The sequence below is a fragment of the Arachis hypogaea genome, chromosome 17, assembly GCF_003086295.3.
Source record: "Arachis hypogaea cultivar Tifrunner chromosome 17, arahy.Tifrunner.gnm2.J5K5, whole genome shotgun sequence".
Lineage (NCBI taxonomy): Eukaryota > Viridiplantae > Streptophyta > Magnoliopsida > Fabales > Fabaceae > Arachis > Arachis hypogaea.
The window spans coordinates 131,086,702-131,109,865 of record NC_092052.1 but is presented as its reverse complement, the minus strand read 5'-3'; the positions used below and the strand labels follow the sequence as shown (position 1 = coordinate 131,109,865).

The window sequence follows — 23,164 nt, the reverse complement described above, 5'->3', positions numbered from 1 at the left end:
AATATTTGTAATTTTTTAAAAATATTTATAATATTTTAATTTTGTTTATAATATTTTTTATTTGTGTCAAAATTATATATAGACTAATATTTTTGTCCGTAATAATATTACAAAAATATAAATTTTTAAAATTGTGTCAATTTTATTTTGATATTATAGATCATGACACTAAAAGATTTATAAAATCAAACTAGTTTTACAAAAAAGTCGTAAGAGACAAAAGTCTCCATCGACTAAGAAGATTAAAGTCTTCGTAGATAAAAAAATCAAATAATAATCTTTTAGTTATTATTTTAATGTGAAATTTTTATTAATAATTAATTTTAACATTCATTATCTAAAACTTAAAAAAAATAATGTATATATTTTTACATTTAATTAAGTGTTAAGTATGTTGCACAAATAAAAATAATTAATTTTTTTTTGTTATTTAAAAATAGTCTCTCTCTCTCTCTCTCTCTCTCTCTCTCTCTCTCTCTCTCTCTCTCTCTCTCTCTCTCTCTCTCTCTCTCTATATATATATATATATATATATATATATATATATATATAGTTAAAACTCATTTTGACCCCTAAAATTTCACGTCGACCTTAATTCTAACCCCGAAATTTTAATTACCCAATTGAGATCCCAAATATTAAATCGTGACTCACGTTTGTCCCTGTAGTGATCTCCGTTAACAGAGCGCTGATGTGACACGTTAAGTTACCAAGTTATGTTGTCACTTGAGTTTCAGATTGCCAAAGTGGAACGATGATGGATACATGATGTGGCAAAAGTTAAAATGACCCAAATAAACCCTTCGAAAACAAGCTTAAAAGCCTAAATTGCATCCCCATCTTTGATCTTGGTGGGAAGATGATGGGTTCAAACAGCCAAGTTTCTGCGAGCTCTACGAGGTCGTTCCCATAGCGTCTATGCGAGAAATCCTAATCGTGATAAATTGAGAAAGATTTCAGATTGGTATGGCTGTGAAATGCATCATCTGCTTCGATGGTCTGGAGCATATGCAAATCCCGATAGAATGTAAATTCTTTGCTGTATAATTTTTCTGTTATGCATTATCTTCTTCAATTTGTTATTGAACTGCAATTCCTCTTGAGTATTCTTATAATATTTTGTTTCTTTGTTGTTGTTGAAATGGCAGACAGATGGGAGGATGTGGTGTAGTTTTTTTGTGTGGACAAATAACGAGAAAAAAGATAGTATAATAGGAAGACAAATACCTGCAAACAATAATGATAATTGGAAGATGAGTTTAGCTTGGTGGACTCCATGCTGAACTTGGAAAATCCCAAGTTCAGCGTTGACAAGGCCGAAATGGATTTCCCTGGAGGGTTGGTGCTGGCGCTGAACTTGAAAAATTTTCAAGTTCAGCGTGGAGTGGACATCATCAATTCTTCATTCTCTCCATTCTCTAGCCTTGGCTTAAACTCCGTGAAATTCATCCAATATACAATCTGAAATAAACAGAATTGCACACAACTCAAAGTAACATTCATAGTGGCCGAAATGTATTAGATTCTGATTAAACTTAGCAATTCAAGTGCAAATTCACAAGAAAAAAACAGAGAAGTTGCTCACGCATCATAACACCAAACTTGAATTGTTGCTTGTCCTCAAGCAACCAAAATTAGTACATGACCAAGATGTGAATTTGCATGAGAAGCGAGAGTTCAATTATGCTCATGTCTCTCCTTAAAGTGGGGTTTATCTATTGCAATTCTAAACAGTTTTGGCATCTCACTCTCCTTTGAATCAGAGGACTGTCACTGTTGTTCGGAATTAGAATACGAATTATATTATGAATTCTCTGACCTTTATTCTTCAGTTTAATCCTTGAACACAACGACTTCCTTGACTTCTCTTTTCTTTGGTGTTTTGCACCTTGAGCCTAGCCGTGATTTTAAATGTTTTATCTCAAGCTTCAGTTGACACAGAAATACCACAAGCACTTGATTGTGAAACTTTCTTTAAGTTCTGATTTTTTCTTTCAGTTACTCTCAGACAGTGGTGCTCAAAGCCTTTAGCATACTCTGCTAAATGCATTTGATCTCGACTCTAAATGTTCTGTCTCAAGGATTACTTGACACAAGAACACCACAAGCATATGACTAGAGAAACAACTCTTTGAGATTTTAATCATATCTGACATCCCTAATCATTGATGCTCAGAGCCTTGGACCTTGCTCTTATTTTTCTTTTGCTGTTTCTTTTGCTTCAGGGATTAAGCTTTCACTAATTTTAGAAAATTCATAATAGTTCTCTAAATTCCTGTTTCTTATACATCAACATCCCTTGATTCAAATTCAAATATGCACTGTTCATATCATGCATTCAAAATCACAGCTAATACCACCACATTTAAGTAAATAAGACTACTCTTTAATATAAACTCTATTTCTCATGCAATACATCTTTTCTTTTTCTTTTGAATTCAAGCTCAGTGAGCAATACATGAGACACTTTTCGGAATTAAAAATAAATAACAGAATAAAAATAGCAAATTAAACTAGAACCTAGAAATTGAAATAACAAAGGATCATGCAATAACTAAGACAAAACAGCAGAAAACAAGAACATAACATAGTAAGAACGGGAGGGAATATAGAATGAAAGGAACTCAACCACCTCAGTTATCCTAGTGGCCGTTTCATTCTTCAGGATGTGCTCCTTCGTGAAGATGATTCGTCTCCCTTTGGTGCCATTTAAATAAACAGAAAATCCACAAGTGACGCGACAACACCAAACTTAAAAGTTTGCTTGTTCTCAAGCAAAAAAGAACTGAAAACGGAGAGACATAAAAAAACATATGGAGGGATAAAAATAAATATTAATGCAAAAGATGCCGAAAATAATAAAAGGGCAAGAGAGCTAAAAATTATATATATATATATATATATATATATATATATATATATATATATATATATATATATATATATATATATATATATAAGGGGGGAACGTAGATGTATATAAATATATAGGAAACGTTTCAAGTGCTCCAGGGTATTTTTCTAAAGTTTAGTATGCCAGGTATTATCATGTTTCAAGTTTTCGTTTGTCTTGGAGTGAGCATGAAATGACCCAAGTGACCCTTGAAATGTAAACGTAAATTACAGTAAAGAACAGCTTAAAAATTGTTGAATAGTCAGCTGGTTCATCCCTGTTCAAGAAGAGGAATTTTGTGATCGGAGACTGTCTGGCCGTCGTGCTACTGCTTAGATGCGCATTGGTGGTTGTTAGATTGCTAATGTCCGTTAGTATTGTTTGATTGTTTGATTTTGTCAAGGGATTCAATTGTGTCAAAGAGCTCCTTCTTGAGGCTCTCAATATCTCTTTTGCCTCTGCTGAAAAATCTTTGGAAGAAAACCGTTGTTCCTCTATTTTCCAGAATCAGATAGCGTGATGTAGGTACTAATACTTAAATTCTGGGGTGAAGATGAGAAAAGAGAATATGGTGGTGGCTTTGTTGTTGTTGTTGTGTGGGATTACGGGAATTAATTTTTATGTATTTGAAGAAAAGAGTAGGAGAGAGATCCTCAACCAAACATTATTAATTTTCAGACTTGGGTGCCCAAAAGATTCAGCACAACCATCATCCCCAAAATCAAAATAATAGATAGCCGCAGCCATTCTTGGAGCTTGCCGATCTGTTCAACAAGTAGCATTTGCCACACCTCCATTTGAGGAAGAGCTCCTTGTCAGATTTATTGGGATTAGGTATGGTAGAGTTATGAGAAGGAGGAAGTTGGTGTATGTGAAGATGTGATATTCTCTGAATTTTTTATAGCTTTTATTATAATATATTTATTTATTTATTTAATATATAGTGTTGAATATAATGCGTGTGATGGTACGGGACATTATGGACATTTTAAACACCTCCTCACTCCACAACGGACGAACAGGTTACCAGTCCATCATGCACTAGTTGGGTTACAAATAAAGACGATAGTAGCAAAGAAGACAAAGTTAATGTAACTCATGATGATTTTCTTATTGTTGAGGAGTTTGAATATGTTAACCTTGTTGAAAATAGCACTAGTTGGGTGATTGATAGTGGTACTTCTATTTATGTTACATCTAGGAGGAATTTGTTTACCTCTTATACTCCTGCTGATTTTGGTGATGTGAAAATGACTCATCAAGGCGTTGCAAAATGTGCTGGTGTTGGACGGGTTTGCTTAGAAACCTCCAATAGTACTAAGTTGACTTTGAAGCATGTGAAGCATGTTCTAGATATTCAGTTGAACTTACTTTCTGTTGGTAAGTTGTGTGATGAAGACTTGGATAGCTCATTCTCCCGTGATAATTGGAAGCTCACCAAGGGTTCCATGGTTGTTGCTAGAGGTACTCGACACTTTACTCTTTATTTAACTCAAGCAAAGATTGTGAAAGATGTTGTTAATGCTGTTGAGTTTGTTGATGAAACTGATTTATGGCATAAGAGATTATGTCATATGAGTGAGAAGGGCATGAATATGTTATCCAAGAGGAATCTTTTATCTGGTTGCAATGTTGCTTTGCAAAAGTGCAACCATTGTTTTGCTGGAAAACAAAACAGGGTTTATTTTAAGAGCCATCCACCTTCAAGAAAGCCAGAGATACTTGACTTGGTGCATTCTGATGTATGTGGGCCGATGAAGACAATAACACTTAGAGGGTCTATCTATTTTGTAACCTTTATTGATGATCATTCTAGGAAATTATGGGTTTACACTTTGAAGACCAAATATCAAGTTTTGAATGTGTTCAAGCAATTTCAAGCTTCTGTTGAAAGAGAAACTGGAAAGAAGTTGAAATGCATTCGTACTGATAATGGTGGTGAGTACTCAGGTCTATTTGATGCTTATTGTAAAGAGCATGGTATAAGACATCAGAAGACTCCTCCGAAGACTCCTCAGTTGAATGGCTTGGCTGAAAGGATGAACAGAACACTGGTTGAAAGAGTTAGGTGCTTATTCTCACAGTCTGGATTGGTAAAATCCTTTTGGGGTGAAGCTTTGAGCACTGTTGTTCATGTCTTGAACCAGACACCATGTGTTCCCATGCAATTTGAAGTGCCAGAGAAAGTATGGTCAGGTAAAGATGTTTCTTATGATCATTTAAGAGTCTTTGGATGTAAAGCTTTTGTTCATATTCCCAAAGATGAGAGATCTAAGCTTGATGTAAAGACTAGGCAATGTATTTTTATTGGCTATGGCATAGATGAGTTTGGTTACAGGTTTTATGATCCTGTTAGCAAGAAGGTGATTCAGAGTAGAGATGTTGTCTTTGTTGAAGACCAAACATTGAAGGATATATTGATAATGCAAAGAAGCCAATGGTTCAGCCTAGTGATGATTTTTCTGACTTTGATATTACTCCCTCTATGCCTATGGTAGAAGATGGTAGAGTTGAAGCTCAAAATAATGAGCATGATACATGTGCATGTGAAGATGGAATAGTTGATCCGATACTTGATGAAGTTGGTGATGATGATCAAGATGAACAACCAGCTTTGAAAATTCCTACAAATGCACTCAGAAGGTCTACAAGAGAGAGGAAGCCTTCGTCAAGGTATTCTCCACATGAGTTTGTTTTGTTGACTGATGGGGGAGAACCTGAATGCTTTGGAGAGGCTGTTGAAGATGAAAGTAAAGCTCAATGGCTTGAAGCTATGCAAGAAGAATTGAAGTCATTGTTTGAGAATGATACCTACGAGTTGGTGAAGCTACCGAAAGGTATGCGAGTTTTGAATAACAAATGGGTATTCAGAATCAAGAATGAAGAACACAATTCTAAGCCTCGGTATAAGGCTACATTGGTTGTTAGAGGTTTTAGCCAGAGAAAAGGTGTTGATTATGAGGAGATCTTTTCTCCTGTTGTGAGGATGTCATCCATTCGTGCTGTACTTGGATTAGCAGCGTCTCTTGATTTGGAGATTGAGCAAATGGATGTGAAGATAGCTTTTCTTCATGGTGATTTAGATAAGGAGATCTACATGGAGCAACCGGAGGGCTTTACTGTTAAAGGAATGGAAGATTTTGTGTGCAAGCTTAAGAAGAGTCTTTATGGGTTAAAGCAAGCTCCAAGATAGTGGTACAAGAAGTTTGAATCTGTTATGGGGAAGCATGGTTACCATAAGACAACTTCAGATTATTGTGTATTTGTGCAAAAATTTTCTTATGATGATTTTATCATTCTTTTGTTTTATGTGGAGGATATTTTGATTGTGAGCAAGAATGCTTTGAGGATTAATGAGTTGAAGAAACAGTTGAGCAAGTTCTTTGCTATGAAGGACTTGGGTCCTGCCAAACAGATTTTGGGCATGACTATTACTCGTTATAGAGATTCCAAGAAGCTTTATTTGTCACATGAGAAGTACATAAAGAAGGTGCTTCAAAGATTTGGCATGAATGATGCCAAATGTGTTGCTAGTTCTTTTGCTCCTCATTTTAAGTTGAGTACCAAACAGTGTCCAACCACTGATGAGGAGAAACAAGCAATGGATGAAATTTCTTATGCCTCAACTGTTGAAAGCTTGATGTATGCTATGGTGTGTACTAGACCAGACATTGCTCATGCGGTTGGTACTGTGAGTCGTTTTCTCTCTAATCCAAGTAAAGAACATTGAGTTTTGGTGGTGAGAAACCTTTGCTAGTTGGCTTTACTGATGCAGACATGGCAGGAGATATTGATTCTCGAAAGTCTACTTCAGGTTATTTGGTCAAGTTTGCAGGGGGAGCTATTTCATGGCAGTCAAGGCTACAAAAGTGTGTTGCACTTTCTACCACAGAGGCAGAGTTTATTGCAGCAACTGAAGCATGTAAAGAGTTATTGTGGATGAAGAAGTTTCTTGCAGCACTTGGTTTCAAGTAAGACCGTTATGTGTTATTGTGTGATAGCCAAAGTGCTATTCATCTTGCCAGGAATTCTACTTTTCATCCAAGATCTAAACACATTGATGTTAGGTATCACTGGATACGGGATGTGTTAGATTCCAAGTTGTTGAAGTTTGAGAAAGTTCACACTGATGACAATGGTGCTGATATGATGACAAAAACATTGTCAATAGAAAAGTTTGAAACATGTTGTTTGATCGCCGGAATGGCGAGGGCCTCCACCTAGTCGAGAAGGGGGAGATTTGTTGGGTTTTTTTCTCTCCTTTGTGAGGCCCAAGCCCAACATTTTGAGGGTGTCTCTTTGCACCCATTGTGCCATAACCCTAATTCAGATTTTGGGGTCATTTGAGAAAAAGAGTGTAGCCACCAAAGAGAAAGAGAAGGGAAAACAGAATTCCTATTTTACCCAAAGCAGTAAATTTCAAATAGCAGTTTCTCATTTGTTCACAGTTGGATCGATTTGAAATTTAAACTGCATGTTTCTATCATCTTGTTTTTCATTCTGGTCGGTGGAAATGTTGATTGGAGATTCGCAGTGAGAGAAATTGGCTTCGCAAGAGAGAAATTAGGTTTTCCATTTTTACACAGAGCAGCAATCTTGGAATGGTAGTTTCTCATTATTTTACCGTTGGATCGACGTAAAATTTGGACTGTAGATTCTTCACAACTTGTTCTTTATTATGAACAACGGAGATTTTAATTGGAGGTCTGCAGAGGGATAAATTGGCTTCGACATCAGCTTTGTTTTTTTAGGTATATTTCATCTTCTTGCTTCTCATTTATGAGCTTTGGTGCTTTGATATTTTGGCTGGTTATATGCATATTTTTGTGCTTTGTTTCAGACTCTCTTGTACCTCATTTGATTATAGTGGAGCTATTTCATTGGTCTGGACGACCCATGATTTTTACCTCTCACATTGAGGGGGTTTTCCACATTAAATTCTCGGTGTGTTCTTGTTATTGCTTTACTTGCTATATTTGTTTATTATAGTTGCTGCCATATTGTGTTGTGAGTGCTTCCATATTATTCTTGTGTTAGATATTTGTGTTTTTTCCGATGCTAGGCTCTTTCACTACTTTGGTTCACTATCACATTATCCCTCTTTCTTTTTATCTCACCCCTTGTCTATTTTATATTAAGTCTCAATGGTTCACAGATATAACATACTGAACTTCCAGCACAGTAAAATGACTCATCAGAAACGCTTCCAAATATATATATATATATATATATATATATATATATATATATGGGAAATGGGTTATATACGTAGATAAATATATAGTAATAAATATATAGACTGGGAGGGGGTATAATATATATAGAGGGGGGATAATGTATATATACGTATATAAAAGGGGAGTAGTAACATAATTATATTGCGGATATAGACTAAAAAAGTAAAAAACTAGTATCTGCTACAACCTTCTTTTAAGCTTAAATCGAATAACCTGGGGGATCTCCCCCCTAATCTTAGATAGGTCGTCTGAGGGTTCGCCGCGGTTCATTGCATAGCTTTTCTCAATTCTGACACATAATTGTAATCAGGGTGAGCAGAGCGTTGTTCAGTATCCAGGTCATAGATCTGTAGGTAAGTCGGCCGCCCAACGAAAAGAAGGTATGGTTGTGCCTGAAGAAGGGCAGTCAAGCGGGTTGATCCTACTTCATCACCTCAGTCATCCAGATGAAATGAAGTAGACTATTCCGACTAAGGGAAAATCCCTAAGAAATGCTATATATATATAAGGGGGATAATGTATATATACGTATATAAAAGGGGAGTAGTAACAGAAATATATATATATATATATATATATATATATATATATATATATATATATATATATATATATATATATATATATATATATATATATATATATATATATATATATATATATATGGGAGGGTTCAGGAGTGTATCTTGGTAATTAGTGGGGTGGATTTGTTTTCATTATAGGCCAAAAATTAGAAGCCAGCGCCAAACATGGATGCTAGCAAGTTCGGCGTAGCTGAAACCTTGTGTGTCGCTCCTCCTGGCGCCGACGCCCAAGTTCGGCGTCATCCCTACTATTTTTTTTTCACGCATCCCACGCTGAATTTGGGATTTTTCAAGTTCAACATGGGTTATGGGCTCAATTGCGCGCTATGTTACGTCGTTCTCCACACTGAATTTGGGATTTTCCAAGTTTGGCGTGGGCCTTCCAGAGCCTCACACCCAATTTGTACGCACACTTCTACGTCGCTTTCCACGCTGAACTTGGGAATCCCAAGTTCAGCGTGGACCTTCCAGAATCAAATTTTCTTTTTATACACATGCACGACACCGAACTTGGAAATCCCAAGTTCAGCGTCAACCTGACCGAATCAACCTTCTCCAGAGTGGGCAAAAATTTTTCTAAGTGTCTGATTCCTGTTCTAAAAAATTCTGCATGATCAAACACACATAAAACAAAGAAAAAACAGTAAAAACTAAATAAAAATCTAATAGATAATAAAACTAATGCAACGAAAAAATAACTAAGGATACGAAATTATCGGGTTGCCTCTCGACAAGCGCTTCTTTACCGTCTCTAGCTTGACGGTCAGCTCCTCTAAGGAGGAGGATCATAGGGGCTCAGCTCTTCCCCCCCACTGTGAACTTCTTTCCTGTGCTCCCATTGATCAACTCTATTTGCTCAAGAGACAGGATCCTGTTCACTGTATGAGGCAGGATTGGACATGTAGTGAATACCACCTTCATTCTTGGAGAGAAGTCTTCAGTGGAAATTTTTTTGTTTCTTCATCCCCTGGGTACTTTCTTCTTTTTGGAAACCTCCGCCTTGGTGGATGATGCATTTCCGACACCAAACTTAGGTTTGATGTCACGAGAAATTTTATTGATTGTTACCAAAGGATGTTTGAGCTACAAATTCTACTGTGCATCATCAGGGGGTTCTTGAAGGTTTGGATTAATAAGCTCAGTCTGCATGCACCTCTCTTCTTCACCTGCTGAATGTATATCTTTGAAGACATGAAAGACCAGTTACTCATTATGCACTCTAAGCAGTAATTCACCTTCTTCCACATCAATCAGAGCTCTTCCAGTGGCTAGGAATGGTCTTCCTAGAATTATAGTGGCATTCTCATCCTCCCCTGTGTCAAGAATCACAAAATCTGCTGGGAGGAAGAACTTACCCACTTTGACTAAGATATTCTCCACTAATCCATATGCAGGCTTTATAGATTTGTCTGCCATCTGTAATACTATTCTTGTGGGTTGTGCCTCTTGGATTTTCAACTTCTTCATCACAGACAAGGGCATTAAATTGATTCTTGCTCCCAGATCACATAACGCTTTCTCAAAGGTTGTGCTCCCAATGGTGCATGGAATTTGAAAGCTCCCTAGATCTGGCATCTTCCCTGGCAAGTTATTCTGAATGATGGCACTACATTCCTTAGTTAGGACCACTATCTCATATCCCTTTAAAGGCTTCTTCATTGACAACAACTCCTTCATCACAGAGAGGCATTTGCTCCAAAACCTCAGTAAAAGGAATATTGATTTGCAACTTTCTGAAGACTTCCAAGAACTTCGAAAACTGCTTGTCCTTGGTCTCCTTTTGAAGTCTCTAAGGATATGGCATTTTAGGCTTTTACTCAAGAGTCTTTGGCAATGTAGGATAAATGTCAAGAGAGTCAGGGAATGGGTTGTTCACACACTTTGGAGGGACGTGCTCTACTTCTTCCTTCTTCTCCTCTGGAGCTTCTTTTTCAACTGGCTCCTCATTAACTTGTGCTTCCGTACTTGCCACTTGTCCACTTATCAAGGTGATAGCCTTGCATTCCTCTCTTAGATTTGGAATTGTGTTACCAGGAAGGCTATTAGTGGTCTTCTGATCAATTTCATTAACTTTTGTGGCTAATTGACCTATCTGAATCTCCAAGTTCTTGATTGATGCTCTGGTTTCCTGTCTAAAACTTGCCAATATTGCTTCCAAATTATTTCTGATGGGGCTGAGAAGTTGCTTGTTGAGATGACTGAAACTGGTGGTTGTTAAAATTATTCTGTTGAAAACCACCCTGAAAATTATTATTAAAATTTTGTGGCTTTTGAGGTTGCTCTCTCCACCCAAAATTTGGGTGATTTCTCCACCTCTGATTGTAGGTCTTAGAATAGGGATCATTATTGGGATTTCTAGGAGCACTCCCCATGTAATTGACCTGTTTAGAAGAGGATTGAGCATAATCATAATTATCATTTTGTACAAAATTACCTTCATGTCATAAGGGACCTCTTGAGGTGCATTCTGAGTATTGATAGCTGAAACTTGCATCCCACTCAACTGTTGAGTAATTAAACTTATTTGCTGAGACAAAAGCTTATTCTGAGCAAGAAGAGCATTAACAACTTCCACTTCTAAGACACCTTTCCTCTGAGGAGCTTCAGAGTTAACAGGATTCCTGTTAGATGAATATAAATATTGATTGCTAGCAACCAATTCAATAAGCTCAATAGTCTCCTCCGGTGTCTTCTTCATGTGCAATAAACCACCTGCAGAATTATCTAAGTACATCTTGGACATTTCACCTAAGCCTTCATAAAAGATATCTAGTTGGGTCCATTTGGAAAATATGTCCGGAGGGCATTGCCTAGTGAGTAGCTTGTATCTCTCCCAAGCTTCATAAAGAGTCTCACCATTCTTCTGCCTAAAGGTCTGAACCTCCACCCTAAGCTTAGTCAGCTTCTTTGGTGGGAAAAATTTAGTAAGAAACCCAGTAACAACCTTGTCCCGAGTATCCAAACTCTCCTTGGGTTGAGAATCTAGTCACAGCTTTGCTCTGTCCTTCAAGGCGAATGGGAAGAGCATGAGTTTGTACACCTTAGGATTCACCCCATTAGTTTTCACAGTATCACAAATCTGCAGAAAATTAGAGATAAACTGATTGGGAATTTGGGATCTTTCGGAGGGAGTCCATGATATTGACAGTTTTGTTGCACCAAAGTGACTAGTTGTGGCTTCAGTTCAAAGTTGTTTGTAGCTATAGGAGGCACCACAATGCTTTTTCCATAAAGATCTGTAGTAGGAGCAGTGTATGAGCCAAGCACTCTTCTAGGTTGTTCATTCTCAATTAGATTTGCCATATTGGCATTAACAACATTATTATGATCCATAGTGGACTCTGCAGCCTTGTAAAGTCTTGCTTGTTATAAACGCCGCCTAAAAGTTCTTTCAGGCTTAGGATCAAAGTCTAACAGAGGTTCTTTGTCCCTGTTCCTGCTCATAAATAGACAGAAGACAAGAAAAGACAGGATTCTTTACGTCAGATTGCAAAGAATTCTCAGTGACGTAACTTGTGTAAGGGAATAAAATAAAAATACTAAATAATTAACCCTAGGAGTTTTTGAAAATTATAACTAAATTTAAGCTAAGAATTCGAAATATTTAAAGAAAAATTAAATAGGAAAATTAAAATAAAATTAACTAGGTAACACCAAACTTAATTTCAGAAATTAAGATAAAATAATAGTACTAAAAATTCGAAAATTGAGGAACAAAATTAAATAATATTAAAACTAAAATGCCTAATCTAAGCAATAAAAAAACTAATAGTTGTTAATCACAATCACTCCCCGGCAACAGCGCCAAAAACTTGGTGCGAAAATTATAACACACAAACTAACGGCAAGTGCACCGGGTCGTACCATGTAATACCTCGGGTGAGTGAGGGTCGATCCCACGAGGATTGATGGTCTAAGCAACAATGGTTGATTAAATTACTTAGTTAGACAAATAGAAAATGATGTTTGAAGGTTCAAAAGTATTAACAGTAATTCAGAATATCAGAAAGCAAGCAGTAAATTGATGTAAATAATATGGGAGAGATAGTTAAGGCTTCAGAGATATCTAATTTCTGGATTGACTTTTCTTACTAACTATTTTAATCATGCAAGATTTTATTCATGGCAAACTATATGTGACTAAACCCTAATTCCTTAGACCTTTTTAGTATCCTCTAAAATTCATCAACCGCCAATTCTTTGGTCACTTAATTTCAATTAGAGGGTGAACTTCAATTCTAGGTTATATGCCACAGAAATCCTAATTACCCAAATATAAGAGGATTATATGTCACGTATCCCGTTAAGTCCAGATAATTAGAAATTTAGGAGAGATTGTTTTCAAGCTGTTATTCAAGTAAAGAACTTTTCCAAGTTATACAATAACTCAATTAGAACAAGGGTCATACTTCCGTTCCACCCAAATTCATAAGATAAAGAACGAAAACAATTCTTGAAATATAAATCAGTACATGAATTAAAATAGAAAAATAATAGTATCAATCCATACAATAGACAGAGCTCCTAACCTTAACAGTGGAGGTTTAGTTACTCATAGTTCAGAGAGAAAACTAGGATTTGTAAAAACTGTAAAGTACGGAATGAGATGGAAGAGAAGAAAAGATCCTGAAGGGCTGATTCTTTTCCCTTTTATATCTAATCCTAATTAATGTAAAATATATTTCCTAAAAACTAAATAATATCTTTTCCTATTTAAAAGAATTTTAAAGCTTAATCAGAATAAATAATAATCTTTGCAGGCCTTCAAGTGGAGCATGGGGACCATGTGGGTTATTAGGATCCACGCTGAACTTGGAAATTCTCAAGTTCAACGTGGATGAGGCAGTATGTCCCTTTTGTGCATTTCTTGAGTCCATGCTGATCTTGGAAATTCTCAAGTTCAGCGTGGATGATATGTGATTCTTCCTTTGTGCGTGGACAAGGCCGAATTGGATTTCCCTGGAGGGTTGGTGCTGGCGCTGAACTTGAAAAATTTTAAAGTTCAGCGTGGAGTGGACAGCATCAATTCTTCATTCTCTCCATTCTCTAGCCTTGGCTTAAACTCCGTGAAATTCATCCAATATACGACTTGAAATAAACAGAATTGCACACAACTTAAAGTAACATTCATAGTGGCCGAAATGTATTAGATTCTGATTAAACTTAGCAATTCAAGTGCAAATTCACAAGGAAAAAATAAAGAAGATGCTCATGCATCAATTATTCATTGTATGAAAGCACATCTCAAGCAGTTTATTGTCACTTGAGAGTGCTCTCAATCCACTCTTCAATGGCCTCCCAGGAGTTAGCCACCAGCATTCCTTCAAATTGTCATATTCCAGCACCTTATAGTAATTCCTTATTGAGAAGGCATTCATTGTGTTCTCCCAACCAAGTTATCAATGTGGTCTTTGACATAAACCACATCTCCATCTTGATTGGTCTCAAATTGTCCTCCATGATGGAAAATAATTGTTATTCCATCATCCATCTGCAGTGCAAAACCAATGATAGTGACATCATTTATATTTTTAAATAACATGTCAATAGCGTTAATACTCTACAATCTAATTCTATACAACTGAACTAAACACTTCGAATTGGATTTATATTTTGTTCGAGATAGAGTAATAAAATTGAAGAGCTTGTAGGTATGACAAGAAACAGTTTAAAATAACTGTTTTTACTTATATAACAATGATAACAGTTTCTGTAATTTTGTACTATATATATCTTCACTTTTATGAGCTAAAAACAGAAAGCAAATAATATAAATACAATCTTCTTTAAGCTTGTTTTTCAAATTTCTTTTCTTGTCTATAGAAAAACAAAACAAAACATTTAAACAATGATTACCATTTTTAAGTTCAGGAATACAAAAAAAAAAAAAACCCTAACATATTTTAAATCCACAAACTAACAAAATTCTAAACCTAGATTGTAACATAAGCCAACACATAATGCAAATCCCAAACCAATAGTTAAACATAGAACAGAGTATAAATTTTTTTTTTACCTCATTTCTAACCTGTTCTTCGGCCTTTGTTGCTGCGCCGATGCTAGTTCTTCAACAACCTCTTCGAACATTTTGGGAGAGGATGAATGCCAATCGCAAATGATTTTTCTTTGTGAAAGTCATGAGAAAGGACCAAAAAGAAGACGAAGGTGAAAATGATCAAATATAGTTTGTTTTGATCATCACGGTGTAGACCAAATATTTTTAACCCCTCAGACTCCAAAACAACGTCACTTTTAGTGGAAATTGGGTGCGCTTTAAAATGATGTCGTTTTGATCATTCTGATGTGGCAACTTAATATGCTACATCAGCACTCCGTTAACGAAAATCACTACAAGGACAAACGTGAGTCACAATTCAATATTTGGGGGTCTCAATTGGGTAACTTCAAATTTTGGGATCGAAATTGAGGCTGAGGTGAAATTTCAGGGGCCAAAATGAGTTTTAACTCGTGTATATTCTTGGTCTGTGAAGATACGTTGTTAGGCGCTCTGTTCTTCTTTTTCCATTGAGGCCGAACCTAAACCTGTACTCGAGAGATAGCTGTCCATATACTAATAAGGGATGTATGAATTCTCGAGAAGAGAGGAGCCGTGGTGGTTCCTTCCGGACCGCCCAGATCCCACGAGTGAATAGAAAATTAGATCTACATTGGATCTCACCTGAATCGCGGGTGAGAAAAAGATTCAGTTTTTGCCCATTTTTTTCGAATTTTTTGCCGTACAGGAAATTCTAGGAGCCCAAACTATGTAATTGAATAAATCTTCCTCCATCTATTGCGGATCGAGGACTCTGATCAGTGCAATGGGATGTGTTTATTTATCTATCTCTTGACTTGAAATGGGAGCAGGTTTGAAAAAGGATTTTAGAGTATTTAGGGTGGGGCCATGAGGGTCTCTTAACGTCGGATAGCTATACTGATTCGGTATACTCGAAAGACACCTTGGGTACAATATTGACGATCTAACAAGGATGATTCTCAGTAAATTTCTACTTACAACTCTCATCTTTTAAGGAATCGATCCCCCTCCACTTAGTTTTACCCAAGTTTCATCCTGGTCATAGATAGATCGCCCAGGTTTGGGTCCATAAGCAGTGACAATTGCTAGCTCTCGAAGCATGTGTACGAATGAGGGTCGTGATCTTGCTCGTGAGGGTAATGAAATCATCCGTGAGGCGAGCAAATGGAGTCCTGAATTAGCTGCTGCTTGTGAAGTATGGAAGGCGATCAAATTTGAATTTCCAGCAATAGATACTTTGTAATCCGGTGATTACTATTCGTTCTAGATAATTGCAATTAAACTCAGTTCTTTTTTACTATACTTTTGTTTGGGGGTAATTAAAATTAAATCATAGAAAATTTGATTAATCTTGATTTGAATGATTGTATTTTTTTACTCTAATCTAATTAACATGTATGAAAGCTATAATTATAAACCATGATGAAATCTATGGAAGCATTGGTTTATACATTCCTCTTAGTCTCGACTTTAGGAATAATTTTTTTGTTATATTTTTTAGAGAACCCCTAAAGTTCCAACTAAAAAGACGAAATGATTTTTCATTATCTCGATTGAAGTAATGAGCCCCAATATTAATATATTGGGAGCTCATTACTTCAACTAGTCTCCGTGTTCTTCGAATGGATCTCTTAATTGTTGAGAGGGTTGTCCAAAAGCAGTATATATATGTAATTAGATATTAGTATAAAATATTTATACTAATAGTTATAAAATTAACTCAAAATTATTTTTTTAAAAATAATTGAATATTGATTCTAATTATTAATCACGATATTAGTATTATCTTCAAATTATATATAATAAATATTTGAAGAAAGAAGTAAAAATATAAATTAGAAAGATAAATGGTAAAAATTTAAAACTAAAAAAGTATGCATATAAAATAGTATATTTTTTTTTATGTGAATAATATTACGAAATTATTTTTAATTATATTTACTTATAAATTTAATGTATTATTTATAATTTTATGAATTTATTTGAATTATATTATTTTATTAATTTTATTTTTTGTAAAATAGAAAGGTAAAGAGAGATAGAAAATGAGAGAGAAAGATAAAAGAAGAAGAAACAGAGAAAAAGTTTGTTAATTTTGAAGAGAAATATTTTATTTTAATTTTAATAAAAAACTATATTATAACACATCTTGATTTGTCAAATTACTAATATAAAATATAAATTATAAGCTATATATAAAGTGAGAAAGGTAAAGAAAAATAGAGAAGGGGAGAGAAGTAGTAGATAAGAGGACGGAAGAAGGGAGTTTATTAATTTTAGATGAAAATATTTCATCTCAATTTTAATGAGAGTGATATGTGACACACTTTTGATTGTTAAATTAGTAATTTTTTTTGTGACTGAAATAAACTAAACAAAGAAAAACAAAACAAAGGAACTGCTTAAATAGAGGGACAGTCCTGTTTAAGACTACTCTTAAACTCCTCCCAAGGTAAAGGAAGCTTCACATGAGAAAGTTGTAACTTCATCGCCATCTTTGCCATAGTATGTGCCACCGTGTTTGCATCTCTCATAATTAAACGAAAGTCAACACGCCAATTCCAATACATGATATCTCTTATTTTGAGCACCAATTGATCAATAAACCCAAAACCATCTTGAGTAACAAGATTAAATGCTTCCACACAATCTGTCTCACAAATAACATCTCGTTGACCCACATCCCAAGCTAAGAGATATCCTCTCCAAATAGCAAACAATTCTCCTTGAAGAATACTATTACTCTCAATCATTCCCAAACACCCCCTTTGCCAACTCCCATTACAATCTTTAATCACACAAGCAAAACCAACACTATCACCTGAACCAAAATAACTAGCATCACAATTAATCTTAAAAGTACCAATGGATGAGGAATTTCAAAAACTATTTTAATTTAATCTTATTTGTATGATGATGATGATGATGGTGATGAGAGATAAAGTGGGTGAAGAAATGAGAGAAATAGAGAAAGAGAGATAGAGGAGAGAAGAACTCTTTAATTTTGGAGGAAAATATTTGATTTTAATTATAATAAAGAAATGACATGTAACACATTTTTGTCGTAAAATTAGTAAGATATAATAGAATAATATATAGATTAGTCATTGATAATTATATATAAGAGAGATAGAGTGTGTGAAGGAATGAGGAAGAGGAAAATAGAATTCTTTAATTTTAGAAGAAAGATTTAATTTTAATTACAATTAAAAAGTGATATATGCCATATTTTAGTTATAAAAAATTAGTAAAATATAATAGCTATTAACTCAATCTAAAATATTAGTAAAAAAAAAAAATAAAGATGTCTAAAGATAATTTTGATATAAATCAAAAGTGTTATAGATAAAGTTAAATAAACTGTAAATATTAGAGACAAAATTAAATAAAATTAAATGTTAGAAATATTTTTTTAAAAAAATTATAAATATTAAGGACACAAATTATAATTTAGCAAAAAAAAAAAAAACTGAATCATTCAAGTAAATGTTTTTTTGAGAAGAAAAAGAGTTGGCCAAAAAATATCATGGAATAAAAGAGCACTATTTAAAAAAAAAAACCAAATAAAAAACAAAAATAAATAAAATAAAATATGTTATTCTTCTTTTTTAGCTTACTTAATGAAATAATATATATATTTTTTTAAGACTTAAAAGTATACTATGTAATTAGTTGTTAGGTTTTTCTTTCATGAGTAATTTTAAAATTAAACATAATTTTTTAAACTACTTCATTTTTTTATTTTTCTATCTATATAAAAACATTATTGAACATATCACGAGGTAACATTTGTGTTGAGATATTAAAATTAAAACAATAAAATTAGAGAACTCAAATTTAGTATTGTATTTGATAGCTAGAGACTAGAACTAAAATTTCAATCTCCATTTTTAAAATTTAAATCCTTTCAGTATCTCTAAAAAGTGAAGGCTAGAAAACTGAAAATTTTTAAAATAAAAACTGAAATTTTAATAATATTTTATTTTTAAAATATCTGTTGGGCCAATCGTGGGGAGTTTTTGACCACCGGAGAGATTTCGGAGAAAAATCAAGTGAGATAATATAAGATGAGAAGACACCATATCCAACTCAAAACCTTAAGGTGTCAAGTTAATGGGTCTCTCATCTTATAAACTCCCTCACTCTTCCTTACTTTCTTTGATGTGGGACTAACTTCAACACTCCTCACACTTGCAACACTAACAATCTCCCCTTCAAGTGTGAGCCTCCACCTCAAGCACCAACTCCCCTCTAGCTCCTCCACCACCACGAGTATTCGTCCATCACACCGCTGCAAAACACTGCAGGACACGCCGCCCGAACCACCTTTGCCGGGAAGACTTTCGATGCTTCACCTTGAATACTCCTTAAACCAGACCGATTAACCATCGGCTCTGATACCACTTGTTAGGCCAACCATGGGGAGCTCTCGACCACCGGGGAGATTTTGGGGAGGAATCAAGTGAGATAATATAAGATAGAAGATACCACATCCAACTCAAAACCTTAAGGTGTCAAGTTAATGGGTCTCTCTGGGGGTGTTCATGGTTTGGTTAATCCAAAAATCAAACCAGTTTTTTGGTTAACCAAAAATATAGTATTAGTTAATTAACTAAATTGATTTTACATGATGAAACCGATTATTAACCGGTTAGTGAAATTCAAAACCGGTTTTTACATTAAAAAACTGGTTTTTACACCAAAAAATCGATTTTTACACTAAAAAACTGGTTTTTATACAAAAAAATTGGTTTTTATATGTAAAAATAAATTTTTACACAAAAATTAATATTTTTACATACAAAAACTCAAATTTTTGAACCTTTTTTTTAATTGAATTTTTTTAATCTTAATTTTTTTCTTTCTAAATGATACGAGTAACATTTGTAAATAATGAAATCCCTTCCATTGCTTTCGTTCCTTTTTCTTTCTTATCTCTTTTCAGCACTTTCTATAAATAAATTTTTCTAATATAAATAGTTTTCTTTCTAAATGATACGATTAACTTTTTCTTATCTCCTTCTTTCCATCTCTCCCCTTTTCTCTCCCCCTCCTCTTGTCTCTTCCTTCTCTCTCTCTCTCTCTCTCTCTCTCTCTCTCTCTCTCTCCCCTCTCTCCCATTTCTCTCTCTCTCCCTCTCCTTTCTCTCTCCACTTCTCTTCCTTTTCTCTCTCTCTCTCTCTCTCTCTCTCTCTCTCCCATTTTTCTCTCTCATCCTCTCTTTCTTTTCTCTCTCTCCCTCCTCTCTATCTATCTTTCTCTTCCTTTCCCCTCTTTCTCCCCTTCCCCTTTCTTTCTCTTTATCCTTCTCTCTCTCTCTCTCCCCTTTCCTCTTTCTCTCTCTCTCTCTCCTCTTCTCCCTCTCTCATTCTCTCTCCCCTCCTCTCTTTTTTCTCTTTCCTTCTCTTTTTCTATCTTTCTCTTTTCTTCTCTCTTCCCTCTCTCTTTTTCTCTCTTTGTCCTCTTTCTCCTATCCTTCTTCTCTCTTCTTATCTCTCTCCTTCTTTCTTTTCTCCTCCTTTATCTTCTCCTTCACTCTCTCTTCTCTCTCGCTCGCTTTAGAGAGAATAGGAGAAAAGAGATAGAAGAGTGATAGAGATTGAGAGAAGGTTGAGAGAGAAAGAGAAAAGAGAGAGAGAGAGAGAGAGTAAGAAAAGAAATAGGAGAAGGAGAGAAAAAGAAGAGAGGAAGAGGAGGAGAGAGAGAAAATGGAAGAGAGAGAAAGAAGAAAAGAAAAAAGAGATGAGTGAGAGAGAGAAAGAGAGAAAAGAAAAGAAAAGAGAGGGGAAGGAAAGGAGAGAGAGAGAGAGAGAGAGAGAGAGAGAGAGAGAAGGGAAAAGAGAGGAGAAAGGAGAGAGATATGGGAGAGAGAGAAGGAGAGATAGAAAAAGGGGAGAGATGATTAGAGAGAGAAAAGGGAGGAGAGAGAGAGGAAGAGAGAAAAGAGAGGGGGATAAAGAGGGCAAGGAGAAAGAGAGAGGCAGTGAGAGAGCGTAGAGAAGGATAGAGAGACGGAGAGAGAAGGAGAGAAAGAGAGAGAGGGAGAAAAGGAGAGAGAAAGAGGAAAGAGAAGAGAGAAGGAGAGAAGGATAGAGCGACAAGGGAGAGAGAAAGAAAGACGAGTTAGATAGAGAGAGATAGAGCGATAGAGGGAGAGAAGGAGAGAGAGAAATAGGAAAGGGGAGAGAGAGAGAGAGGAGGATAGAGAGACAAGGGAGAGAGAAAGAAAGACGAGGTGGAGAGAGAGAGAGGAGAGAGAAAGGAGGGAGAGGGGAGAGAGAGAGAAAGAGAGGAAGAAAGGGAAAGAGAGAGATAGGAGAGAGAGCGGAGGGGAGAGAGAGAGAGAGAGGAGATAAAGAGAAAAATGAGTGAGAGAGAGAAGGGAGAGAGAGAGGGGGGAAGGAAGGGGGAGAGAGAGAGAGGGGAAAAGAAGAGAGATAAGGGAAGAGAGAATAGAAAGAGGAAGGAGAGAGAGAGTGAGAGAAAGGAAGGGGAGAGAGAAAAGGAGAGGACAAAGAGGAGGAGGAGAAAGAGGAAAATGAGAGAGAGGGGGGGGGAGAGAGAGAGGAAGGGGGAGAGAGAGAGAAATAGTATGTAATTTGGTTTTGAAATTAAGTTTTGATTTTAATTTGGTTTTGGTTAACCTGTTAAAAATCGATTTTTTTAAATTTGGTTTTGGTTAACCAAAATGTGGTTATGGTTTTTTAACCGGTTAACCACATTTTGGTTTTTTTATAAACACCCCTCTCTCATCTTATAAACTCCTCACTCTTCCTTGCTTTCTTTGATGTGAGACTAACTTCAACACTCCTCACACTTGCAACACTAACAATATCTTCATTTAAAATTTCATATTCTAAATATACTCTTCACCCCTAACCCCACTCCACCTTTTACTCTACCACCACACCTCCGCTACCAACAACAACGACAAACAATAATCTCATAAACTAGATTCAACAACAACAACAATTTTATAAATAAGATTCAACAACAACAATAATACCAAAAATAACAACAATCTCATAAAATACAACAGTCCAACAAAAAATTAATAGAACACAGAAGCAGCACGACAGACCATCAGCAAGCACAAGGAACATAGACGATGCAGCGAGCATAGAAAACATAGGCACAATAACCGGAGCCTCTTCCCTCCGGTATTCACCTAGGAAGAGCTTAATTTCAAATATTATTGCAATATCTACCTTTATCTCAAACTAAATAAGATATTAATATATAACTCAGTATACTTTATGCCAAATATAATATTAAAACTTATTTCAGTTTTAGTTTTTCAGCGGTCTTTAAATTTCTATTTTTTTTTTCAAATGCTACCGAGAAAAACATTAAAAATTTATTAGGTTGAACAAAACCATTTAGCACTTAATAATAAAATCCCTTGAAAAAGATAAAGTCCTTCTCCTTGTGAGGTGGGCACAACATCCAACTATATTGAGACTAATTAGTAATTAATAAAATAATCAAACCTTTTCCTACGATAGTAAAAGTTAGAAAAATATTAGGCCAAATTATTAAAACAATAAATTTTTCTTGTTATTAATCCATAGATTTTTTACTAAATATATGTAATACTAATAAAAGTAACACTAATTAAGATAATAAATATTTGTATTATTAATATATAGTCTTGAATTTTTGTAAAAACAATTATGTGTAATCTTTGTTTCCATTTTTTTTATAGGATAAAGTATTAAATTGGTCTCCTATGTTTGGACGTAATTCTGTTTTGGTTCTTAAGGTTTAAAGTGTTCTATTTGAATCCAAAAAAGTTTCATTTAGCATCAATTTAGTCCCACAGTTAGGTCAAAATTAAATAATTAACAAAATGTCCTACATAACAACAGTTCAAGAATAAAATCGATAATCTGGAGAACAAGTACAAGCTCCAAAGGCACAAAATCAACTATTGATGCATCAATACATTTATTTATCATTTTCTTTAGTTTTATAGAAAATATTTTATTTATATTATAAAAAATAATAAATAAATATATTGATGTATCAATGGTTGATTTTATGCCTCTGGAGCTTGTACTTGTTCTCCAAATTATCGATTTTGTTCTTGTACTGTTGTTATGTATGACATTTTGTTAATTATTTAATTTTGACCTCACGTGGGACTAAATTAATGCTAAATGAAACTTTTTTGGATTCAAATAGAATACTTTAAACCTTAAAGACCAAAACAGAATTACGCCTAAACCTAGAAGATCAATTTAATACTTTACCCTACTTTATATATAATATAATGTAAAAAGAAGTTGATATGACGAATACTATGAAATCAACTTTTTTAACAATTGGAAATTAATAATTATCGGCTAAAAATGATCTGCAATTTGTTAGTTTGGCAGTTAAAATCAGTAGATATATCATCTACTAAAATGTC

The 23,164-nt window shown here is 34.8% G+C and overlaps 1 non-coding gene across 1 annotated transcript; it reads left to right on the top strand.

Moving 5' to 3' along the window:
- Nucleotides 1-11,501: 11,501 nt before the first annotated feature.
- Nucleotides 11,502-11,610, top strand: LOC112767518 (small nucleolar RNA R71). Its single transcript, XR_003184961.1, has one exon. It is a non-coding gene; the product is annotated as a small nucleolar RNA R71 (small nucleolar RNA).
- The last annotated feature ends 11,554 nt before the right edge of the window (nt 11,611-23,164 follow it).